Genomic DNA, 12,279 nt, shown 5'->3' with positions numbered 1-12,279 from the left:
TTTTCCATCAGAACTGGTCTTTTGATGGAAAATTGGGTTTTCAACTAAGTAAATTTTTTTTGTGTGAAAAATGTTTGCTTTCCATGGAAAATTTCAATTTTTCATCTAAATAAATAAATAAAAAATAGTTCAGCTAAAACCAGATTTTTTTTCCAATTTGGAAATATTGCCATGGTGCCTCATGAGAACAGAAGCTCAGCTGACTCATGTCCCCATTCTCCTCCATGGGCTGGGCTCACTGGCTGGCCTATATATTCTAAGATGTATTGTGGCTGGGGATTCCCATGATGCATTGCCTCTCCTCTCCAGGAGGCAAGACCATGGTTCCTCACTGGAGAAGTAGTCCAACCAGAGAACCCTACAACTCCCATGAGGCACCACAACAGCATTGCAATTTTGGGGCAACATATTTCAGTTTTCAATAAATTGACATTTTCCATGGAAAATTTAAAAGAAAATTATTTTTTTCTATTTTCATCATAATTTGTGATGGAAAACTCGCTATTTTCAACCAGCTCTATTTATATGTATTGCCATAAGTGTACTTGGGGCCTTACAATAGGTATAGTGTGCTAAATATTTTGAAAGCCACCAGTGTAAAACAGGTTTCAGAGTAACAGCCATGTCAGTCTGTATTCGCAAAAAGAAAAGGAGGACTTGTGGCACCTTAGAGACTAACCAATTTATTTGAGCATAAGCTCACATGTAGCTCACAAAAGCTTATGCTCAAATAAATTGGTTAGTCTCTAAGGTGCCACAAGTACTCCTTTTCTTTTTGCAGTGTAAAATGGATAATTTTTTTTCCATCTTTTAAAGGAACATGATATACCTAATGTTGAAATAAATTATTAGCACAGTCTGTATTACTTTAATAGCCAACAGATCAAATGCAGGTTTCAGTTATACTCATGCAATCTAAATAATTTTATGGAGTTACTCCTGACAGAATTCTGCGCCCAGGAGAGGGTGCAGAATTCATTTGGCCCGCATATTTCTGTGGCTGCCGTGCAGAAAAATGCAAAAGAAATCTGTGGGGGGACACGCGTCTCTTCCCCGGCAACCCAGGCAGTAGGTCTGTTCCAGCGTGCCTGGAGCAGCTTCAGAGACGCAAATCACTGCAGGGGGAGGGGGACTGGGCATGCGTGCCTGCGGGGCAGACGTTGATCACCGTCAGGGGGCGGGGCTGGCCAACAAGTGAGAGAGACTCTGTCCTTCTCTCTTGATACTGCGGCTCGAGAGGTGTGGACGAGGGTAGGTCTTTTTTTGTCATGCAGGAGGAAGGCTCTGTCCCAAAGGCAGAAGTGTAGCAGCCTGCATGCTCAGTAAAATATAACTTCTTGAGAACTGAAAAAACAATTAAATATTAGTATCATGTTACTGAAAATTGTTTGTTTTTAAATTAAAGAAAGTAGCTTTTGTAAAAATAACCACATTTTGTTAATGTTTCTGTTGATGGTTAATTGATCTCATTCTCTGAGACAGATATGTAGCAACCTGCCTGCATAGTAACATTGTTAATTATTCTATTATTAGTTAACTGTTCTCAGTCTCAGTCAATTCCCCCATGAGCATAAAAACCTGTAAAAGTTTTAAGGCCCCTACATTGCCAGAGTGATGTAAGCCTTATAAATGACAGTAAGGGAATCAGCTAGGAAGATCTATGTGCTTTCTCACTTTTTTCCTGTGCCAAAGTGGCATAATGGGATTATATTTTTAGTTACCCATTTAAAAAAAAATAAAAATAAAAGGACTTCTGAGGGCAAATAAAACATTTACCAAGCAGTCAATAAAATGTCAGGAAAATCAGAACCAAGCACTTTCCAAAGTACCCAGCTAGGTCCAGGACAATGATTAGCAAAACTGTATGACTTTCATGTGTGAAAAGTCTGAGCAATTTAGGGCTTGTCTACACTGGATATTTACAGTGCTGTAACTTTCTCACTCAGGGGTGTGAAAAAAACACCCCCATGAGTGCAGCAAGTTTCAGCGCTGTAAAGCGCCAGTGTAGACAGTGCACCAGCACTGGGAGCTACGCCCCTCGTGGAGGTGTTTTTTTTAGAGCCCTGGAAGAGCTCTTTCCCAGTGCTCTGCCGCGACTACACAAGCCACGTTAAAGCCCTGCCATGGCAACGCCGCTGCTGCAGCACTGTAGCGTTGCCAGTGTAGACCAGCCCTTAAAATGACATTCTACTTTTATTTTTCCGTTTGGTGTTCTGTAATGTAATTTAAATGAAAATCCAGGATTATAACTGGAATGCAGGGTATTAGTTACCAAGTATTTGTCATTTAACTTTCATGTATTTAGGAAATGCTGAATAGTTATTGTGACTTTTTTTCCTGTATTGTAGTTTAAATAACTTACCAAAACAATTGAAACTGGTGTGATTATACTGCATTATTTTGACAAATACAATCTGCAGAATTTTGCAGTATTTTTTGGCGCAGTATTTTAATTTTTTTAGCGCATAATTTTTAATTTTCTGGCACAGAATTCTCCCAGGAGTGTGAGTTGTACAAAATCACTGAGGACAGAATCAGGCCCCAGGATAGCACCTATTTTAAGCAAACAAGTAAGATAATTATTTACCTAAATTCAAAATATGGATCTAATCACCTTCTTCACCTAAATCCATTGCTTTATTTCTATAAAAAAAATCTATTAGCTTTACCTTGTCAGAAAGTTTCCCAACCCTGTAAGAACTTAGTTTTCCACCTGAATGTGGAATACAAGCAATGCATTCTGGGTTAAAAGTGAACATTTGGGTAACTGGTGTAGTTAATGTCAAGTTCATGAATGAGACTTTTTCTAGTAACGTGACTATCAAAACTTTAGCAGCTTTGTAGTGTCTTCAATAGGATTCTTCTTTCATGCTTCAAACGCAAAACCTGCCAACATCTGCAATCTATCAATGGTGATATATTTGGAGAGAAAAATGCAGGCACTGAACGAGCTTTCCAGTTGGCCTAGTGCATAAACAAAGTGCACTGATTATAAACTCACTAGTGTTTTAATTGCCTTCTGGTGGTTTTACTTTTTTTTTTTTGGGTCATCCTATAATTTATAACCACTCTCAGTCAAAGGATATTAGTGTTGTAGGCTTGACTGCTTACAATATCATTGCTAACTGATAGCTAAACAGTATCCCAATGGGTAGGTATATCTGCGATTTATCTGGCAACATAGTTTGTCATGATAAGGGTATTCTGTATCTTTGAAAAGTATCCATCAACTGAGGGAATAGTTGGACTTTTTCAATGAGCTGTAATCATTCTAGCAGCTAGAGGCAAATATATTTGAGTCTCTAGGGCTAAGTTAGTGGTTTTAGATTCTGCCCTCTTAAGAGAACTTGTAGTCTTATAAAATTTACTGAAATGTTAGTTATTTCCAGGAGAAATATGTAGTGATACATTTCCCAGAGCTTTGGAGGAGTAACAAAGATAAATTTTGTCTTGGAACTCACCCTTTCCTCTGCAGCTTCTCCCAACACCTCTACCCTCAGTTTTTGCAGTTAACTGTGTATTCTACATCACCTCTGCATAGTACTTAATCTCACATATCCAGACATTAGACAGCAAAGTGATTTCTCCATTTTCAGAGGAGCTTTTATACAGCAAAGTATGAGCCCAATGGAGAGCTAGTAAGGTGCAGATTCATTAGTAATTACAATTTACACAGAGAATAATTAGCACAAGCAACCCCATGCACATGCACCCACCATTCTGGCACTGCCTATCCAGTACTCACCAGCTTCTCGATTTGCATTGTGACCTGTTGGCTTGGGAGGTGGGACAGGGGGCTGCTTAGCAGGAGCCTTGACTTTTTTTTTAACATGAGGTGCTTCATTACTCTTATGGCTGGTGGCAGTGGCAGCAGTAGGAGCATTTTTTGAAGGTATTGATGCTTTTTTAGGCTTAGGCTTAGGAGGCAGTGGAGCATGGGATGCTGGTTTTTCAGGACAGTTAACAGTGCTCTCTACAAAGAAGAAAGTGAACAGAAGCCGACTGACACAGACATACACAATGTAAATGCAATGACAAGCTAGATGCTGCTGCTTAACCTCTTGGGAATCGGAAGAGAGTTCCTCTTCTCTTATTTAATAACAATGCATCATCCAATGAAATGTTACATTAGGTCTCAACTGAAAACCTTTTTATGGAGGATGGAGCACGTACCCTGCTTCTCTCAATTTTTATCTATCCCATAGGTTTCTGAGTTCCACCCTTGACTTGCAGTAGCACTGATTGGTCTGCTAACTACAGTCTGAGTCAGTGTTAGAATCCAGGAGCTTCATTCTCCCCTCAAACAAATTCCCTGAGGTTCTTTTTCCTTCCCTTGAGAGCAGCAAAATGTATAGTGTTGTATTAAATTTGTGACCATTCAATAAATGGGGGCATCTCCACAGTCACAGGTTCAATGGTTACCAAACCTGGCAGTGGCTGGAAATTTCAGCTGCAGCAGCTAATTCTCCTGTACCACAGCATGTTTGCTAAAAATGGTAACTTTATTCAGGCATCTTCCTCACAGTACCTCTATTCTTCAGGCAGAACTGAAGCCAAATTAAATGGAATGTTATTTGGCATGGGAATACTCACCCACCCTTGCACGGACTCTGATTGTGACTGCCAGCACTGACAGTGTTGTCAAGAATCAATAATTCCTAAATCAAAGTAGATTTTGTAGTCTCCATAAAATTCTGCATCGTGTGGTTGTGTCTAGGTGCTTGCCAGATGGAAATTCTATTCTACTCCATCATTCTAGCCCAGCACTTGTTCAGTCTCCAGGTAACCTTCCTGACCTTTTTCAAAAACACTTTATATAACAGTAAGCGTGTGTCAAAAATCACAAATGTCTTACCTGCCCGTTAGTGACAAGCACAATGTTTGGGAAAATAGAGGAGAAAAGTGCATAGTTAAAGTATTTCTAAAAATAGCTACCTTTGATATTGGAGGTAGCTATTTTTGGCAATCAGTGGCAATCTGTGTACCAGCTCTTACAATTAAGATCATATTAGAACCAGATTCTGCATGCCAAGTGGCCATTTCTGGATCTCTTTGTCCTGCCTTCCACCCTCTATGTTACTACATCTCTAATCCATTCCCAAAAAATAAGCAGCATTTCTTCACTGTAAAGATTAGTAGATGAAAGACAAATAACATGTTAGACAACAATTACACTGCTTTATCGCAGGAGCAGGGATAAAAGATTAGGACCAATGCTGTGGTCTAGCAATGGTGAACTTGAGCCAGTGTGTCATTGGTCATAATTACACGCAGCATGCACACTTATTGGTTTTCACATGTTGTGGGAATGAAGACAAACAGTTCATTCCTTTTCACTTACTGGGTTATCTAGTACAATCAGTTTACACTAACTGTTGATTTTGTCATTCTTTATTTCCAGCCTAAGCTTACAACATTATGGACTTGGCTGTTCTTGCTAATACTTTTGATACATTATGACAACCTTTTACAACTATTAAACTGAGGGCTACTTTTGCTCACTGACCCCTTGAACTATCTCTCAGCTCTCTTGCTTTTTGTTCCTGGATCAGACACACTCAGGGAGAAGGAGGAGATATATTTATTAAACATTCCTTTCCTCTTTTATAATACATTTTCTGTGCATATCTACCTAGTCATTACAGCACCTATGCATCTGCCTCAAAATTCTCCCCAGCTTCCCTTTTCGATGATGACTTCTACTTTGATGCAGTGGAAGAAAGTATCAAGACAGTAGTAGAAGATATATGAAGGAAGCCCGCCTATTTTTAAAAGGCAAGATTATGACAGAAGCTGCCAGTGGGAGAGAAAAATCAGACGAGAGATTTCAGTCCTATGGCTGGTTCAGTGAAATTCCCAACTGGACCCTTTCTGATGTCAGCCATTTAAAAAAATCATGAATTTCAATTCCCCCAGCTCTGGACTAAGAGTGCAGAACTTAAATCAATTAATAAAATATCTTCCATTAGCTCCACACGGTCTTCAGGAAGTAGACAAACAGATTGGTCTTTAATAGCACAGTCCCATCCATCCACACAACTGGAAATCTTATTGTCTCACATCTCAATTCCTGCAGCATCATTTTCTCTGGTCTTGATGAGTGCAATCTTGCCCCAGTCATATCTATCCAGAATGCTGTTGTAAGGATCATTTCTCTAGTCCATCACTTTGACCATGTCACATCTCTTCTTGCATACAGCAGAACCTCAGTTACGAAAACCAGAGTTACGAACTGACAGGTCAACCACACACCTCATTTGGAATTGGAAGTACACAATCAGGCAGCAGCAGAGCCCAAAAAAAGGCAAATACAGTACACTACTGTGTTATAACATAAACTACTAAAAAAAAAAAAAGGGGGAAAAGCTTAAAAAAAGACATTTTACAAGGTAAGGAAACTGTTTCTGAGCTTGTTTCATGATGGGCAGGGATGGTGCGCCTTGCCTCTGTTTGCCAGAAGCTGGGAATGGGCGAGAGGGGATGGATCACTTGATGATTACCTGTTCTGTTCATTCGCTGTGGGGCACCTGGAATTAGCCGCTGTTGGAAAACAGGATACTGGTCTAGACGGACCTTTGGTCTGACCCAGCATGGCCATTCTTATGTTCTTATCTGAGTCCCCCAGTGTGATTCTGCTTGTACATGACTTAATCTTAATGACTATTCATTCTTTGACACCTCAGCTGAGACTGACAACAGCAATAGCCATCAGAGCCAACTCTATCTGTCCGTTTCTCCATACCCATCTCCATGGTATGCCAGCACCAGCTATGAGGTGCTATTTTCTGATTTGGACATCCGTCCACTTGGAACTGGACCAAGATGACCAACTCATTTTATAAAACAACCTGAAACAGCCATCAGATGGGAGTAACTTTTAGTCACTATCACCTTGTACCAGATTCGGACAGGGAGCAATCACTTGGACCAAGACAATCCACCCATAAATTACCCTTTTAGAAACAAACAAAAACAAAGCAAATGTTAATGCCTCATTCAGAGCTTCAATCAATATTGCATTTATATTTAGAATATATTTCCCTAAGGGCCAGATGTTCTGATGCTGAGCACCCACAACGAGAGCCAGAGAAAGCTCTGCTCCTGCTGTGTAGACACCTAAATGACGTCCAGGTTTACAAAATGTTCACCATCCAGCAGCTTTCACTGTGACACTGTGGCCTGATTTTCAAAAGGACGTGATACCCAAACATGCTGAGTTCTTTTGAAAATTTGACTATTTATTTTATAAGTGACAACTGAAGTCTTTTTAAACCAGGGTCCCAATGGTGGCGGTCAAACCCTTCTGAAAATTCTGGCCATAATGTTTAGAAATAACTCCCTGCATATTCATAAATTTACTGTTAACTTGTTGTTAATTGCTGGGGATATTTAATAATGAAAGACCAATGTTTTTCTCAATCTACCACAGCATTATCTCATAATGTTCTAGTAGTATTATTTCTAATGCTAGAGGAGCACCACAAGGAAACAGCAACACAGCAGACTCAGGAAGAGAGAACAGCTAGAGTTGCAACTCAGGCACCTAATTCACATCAACAGCAAAGTCACCCCCTCCAGGAAGAGAAGTGTAACTCAGCGGGTGATGCTATGGAAAAGGAGTGTTGCAAACAGCATATGGTTATCACAGCTTACTACAAAAATGAAACTGCTGTGAGAAGAAGAGGGATTTTTCCCTATGGCTGCTTGCGTACAGAGCATTGACATGGTTAATTAAGAACATGGGGGTAGCCACTTGTGGACTTCTAACTCTATGTCACCACTTGTATCAGCAGCACAGTGCGCAAGAGGCCTTGTACAAGGGAATCTGCAGGAGTCTTTGGGTCAGGGGAGAGAGGCTAGTTTACATATGCCTCTCAGTGGAATGGTTTGCAGAGTGTAATTCTGCAGGGAGCAACTTATGAACGAGAAGGAAACAGAGACGCTTGCCTTGACTCAGGCTCCACAGGTCTGGAATCCTTTAAGGGGTAGATAGGCCCCTGCAGAAGTCACTGGGTGAGGGGAAAAGGATGTGGTTGATATGCTGAACTTGTGTTAAATAGTTTTACTTTGAAGAAACCAAAGCCCTGAAGAAAACAGAACTGAAAATCTGTGGCTGGAGAGTGTTTTTTCATGCATGGGCCAGAGAGTTAGCCCACTGGCTTACACGCTCAAATAAAAAACTACACTAAAGGAAGATAAGGGATCGGTGGACAAATAGAAGGGGTAAGAAGCTACATCACAATGAGTTAAAATGCAGAGCTTTTGTTGAAGCTTGGAATAGAACTCTCCGTTGGAAAAAGACTCACAGATGTTGTGAAATCCAGCCGGAAATCAACATGCAAATTTCCTGCAGTGGGGGACATGCAGAAATCCACCAGAACACACAGCATTGTTCAGCTGATCTACTGTAAATGCTTAGGAACATTTCAGAACCTTGTGCTCAGTCTCACAGCATCCAGACACCAGCCCTGGCTTCCAACATTACTATAGTTTTTTACAGCACTAATAATCATGGCTGGCTACCAAGCTGCAAAATTAAACTTTTCCGTCCCCGTTCCCATCACTATCTTGCTCCTGGGTATTCAGCCAAATATTTCCTCAAGCCCAAGAAAACCACGAAGCGTGAAATTAACTAGCGGGGATAAAAACAGATTGAATCAGTTTTGTAAACTAAACTGAACTGAAAGCTTAAGGTTCTAAACTAAGACAGTGAGCCAGAGACGGAGAAGGAAGAGCAATCCTGCCAGGGGCACTGGAGGTATTATGCTGTGTAGTGAGGAGTAAGCACACTGCCTCAGGAGTGCTTGGGGAAGGGATGGGAGGATCGTCCTTAGCAGTTACAATTCTGACACTTTTTCTACAACAAGTGTAACCTGTGCTCTCCCTAGTGCTGCTTCCTGTCCGTGGGTGGGACAGTGCACATGAGGGGGAGGGGAAAGCACAAGTCCTTGGCTTTACCCCTCCTCCACACTTTTGCCCAATCTGGAGCCAGACTGGCGATCTCTCTGCCTAGCTCTTCTGTAGCTCCAGCAACCCAATTACATCTGCCTTCTGTGTGGGTGAACTGGAGTGGGGAGGTACTTAGAAGCTCCCTATTCCCTCTTCTCCACTCCCGTGTACCTACACAGGACAGCCATAATTAAGCTCTTCATTTTCCTTGAAAGGTGCCGGGTCATTTTCCTTTTAAAAAACACTGGAGTTCACAGAGTAAATAAATGATCTATAACAATATCCAGGTTTCGCATCTGCAAAGGCTCAATAATCAATTACCCGTTGCATGTAAAAACTGTCAGCAGCTCCTCATTATCCTTATGCCAGGGAGGAATTTCCTTTTAAACATGCCACTTGGATGACTGACACCCTATCATTATTTCAAATAGCAACAGTTACATTATTAAGCTGCCAAAGGGAATTTTTTCACAAAATGTTAGAAGCATCTGTAAACTGACAAGCAGCAGATGGGTTTATAGTTTATAGAATTGTTTGGCAGCACACAGGACAACTTGGAAGGTTTTTTTTGTTTCATACACTTTTGCTTAATTCATTTTACATTGTATGTTTCAGTCTATTCTTTGCCCCTGTTTCTCTAACTCTACAGATCACCATGGGATGGTTCTTCCTTTAACTCCTAACATATTCCATTTCCACAGTGTTGCCAACTCTTGCAATTTTACTGAGAGTCTTGTGATATTTGTTGTTTTTCTTAAAAGCCCCAGATCCTGGAGTCTTGTGAGAATCTCACTTTTTTTTTTTTCTTTTTTTGAAAAGTTCCTAGCCCTCCTGGTTGTGGGGAAAACTTGAAAACATGAACTCTACAGTCTCAAAATCCAGAAGACAGGTAGAAAGACCCCTCCACATTTTTTAAAATCTCATGATTTTTTAAAAACACTTTGGTCTGTCAATATTGATTACTGCAGCATGCCCTGATACTAAATGAAAGGAATTAATCCTGTCTCCAGTCCTCATATGCATGTCAAGTAGGCAAAAACTCTCCTTTAAGATTTATGCACAAGTACAGTACCTCTAAAATGGTTAAGAGTATCTGCCATGGGATTGTACTTCCTGAATACGTTACCCTGAATTTTCGAGCTAACTTTGAAGCTCTCATATTTTGATTTTTATGACGGAGTGTGAGTTGTCATCAGAGAGAGCAGCATGTTCCATGAGCTGGGCACAGGACAGTGAGTCAAGAATTCCTGCATTGCAATTCCAGTTCTGACACAGACTCTTTCTGAGGCCACGAGCACATCATTTCCCTTAAACTCCAACTGAAGTTAATAGGCCCAACTGTCTTTTTACTTAATGTGGTGTAAGTCAAGAGTAACTCCAGTGAAGTGCAATGGGCTTATGCTGCTTTTGTTCAGCAAGTGGGAGGAGTGCGTTCACCACTTCTTGCAGGATTGGCCCTCTAACATTTCCATTGTCCTATTCAAATTCAAAGTGCTTTATATCCCCTATGTAATACTACTAAAACTTTATTGAAACTAGAAGATCAAAATCCCACTTTTCTTATTTTTATTACATCGCTTCCCCAAAGCATCTCAATTTCTCAGAGGAATTGGAGAGAAGAGGTATCATAGTTACGTATTCCTCGATTCTCAGATAGCTTTTGTGGTAAGGGTTTGGAATGGCTCTCTACAAAGCAGTCACAGTAGGTATAGAAGGTAGCAAACATATGTAGACTTTGAACCTTCTATTTTAACTAGAACTCTAAATTCTGCAGGATCAGCCATGTAGGATCAAATCACAATTAAAATAAAATGTTATTTTGCTCTTAAATGTTTCAAGGAAAACCCCGGAGTAGAAAAGGATAAAATAATAATTGACATAATCTTTAGCCCCAAAATCAATGTGAACTCTTTTTTGGTGAGTTTTCCCTTCCCATTATTTTCCATTCTACTGAATCTACGCATTCCTAGTCCTGGCTGGGACCAGAAGCAGGATGTGCCAAAATACCATGAGAAGGGCTGGTCTTGTTTTTCTGGCTCAACTGAGGGCAGCAAGTACTGGAAATCTCACAAGAAAGCCAGTTCTCAGATTTCCAGCCACATTTTGCAGCTCCAAAAGGTTTGCACAGTTTGGAGAAGGATCCAAACTTTTTGTGTGATTAGCTGAATTGACACACTCAACCTTCTGAGGAGCACTTCTCACTAGACAAGCCTACCAGAATATTTTGGAAAGGCTGTTAAATCAAACATCCAGAAATAGAGAGATCCTGACCCTTTGCATTCCTGATACTTTTCAGGAAAGTCTAACTAACAGGCTGTAATTCAAGAGTAATTTTCACTGACAATGAAATAGCAGTGTGCATTACCAGATATGTTGGAAAAGAAACAACAATTACGGGACAAATCCTGTGATCTTCACTCCGTGTTTACTCTTGCTTATTCCATCAAACTTCTAATGAAGTCAATAGAAGTTTGAGTGAAGACAGTATAAGCTAAACTGACTTCATGATTTGGCCAAATAATAATATTTAGCATGTATATGTTGCCTTCTACAAAGCACCTTACAGACATGGGATCAAATTTTCAAAAGCACGTAAGTGACTTATGAGCCGAAGTTCAATTTTCAAAAGTGACTTAGACACTTAGGTGGCTGAGACTCACTGAAAGTCAGTGGGATTTAGCTTCCCAAGTTACTTTTGACACCGAGACATAAGCTCATAAATCACTCTGGGCACTTTTGAAAATTGTACACATGAACTAATTTCTTCAACAATCCCAAAAGGCTAATGAGTATGTGTAAAGGGGCTTAACCACCATCCACTAAAGGCAAGGGGAAGAACCCCAATTAGTCATGCTCTACAGCTGGGGAAGTGATTAACTAATTACCTCTTGCCTAGAGAAGGCAAAATTAGGCCTTATAAGTAGCCTGAGGGAGCTCAGTTATGAGAGAGAGGTCTCTCTAGTGGGGGGGGAAGCTCTGGGCTAAGGCTTAACAGACAGGATATAACAGGGGAACTAGTGAGAGGGGTGGAAGGGCCATTAGTTTGAAGACTTGTTTGAACCTCCATTTGGACTAACTCATGCTTCCTTAGAAAGGCTTTAGACTTTCATGTGACTTGACCAGAAGGCCAAGCCAAGTATGCCCTGAGCAGGATTTAGACAGTTGCAGGTTTGAGGAAAAGCCTTATAGAGAGTGCCAGAGACAAGAGCTCTGTGCAATGCTGTGACCAGCAATGAGGGGGTACCCATGAGGTAAGGATGCACTCTTACACTATGTATTATTATCCCCATTTTACAGAAGGAGAATCTGAAATAGAAACTTGCCTGAAGC

General features: G+C 40.6%; 1 protein-coding gene across 1 annotated transcript in view; it reads right to left on the bottom strand.

The window, feature by feature from the left end:
* The window catches only part of PHACTR2 (phosphatase and actin regulator 2), a 143,504-nt gene that overhangs the window by 38,092 nt on the left and 93,133 nt on the right, over nucleotides 1-12,279 (bottom strand). The window lies entirely within an intron of this gene.

The sequence above is a fragment of the Eretmochelys imbricata genome, chromosome 3, assembly GCF_965152235.1.
Source record: "Eretmochelys imbricata isolate rEreImb1 chromosome 3, rEreImb1.hap1, whole genome shotgun sequence".
In the NCBI taxonomy this organism is placed as follows: Eukaryota; Metazoa; Chordata; order Testudines; family Cheloniidae; genus Eretmochelys; species Eretmochelys imbricata.
This window is presented reverse-complemented; position numbering and strand designations above follow the sequence as displayed.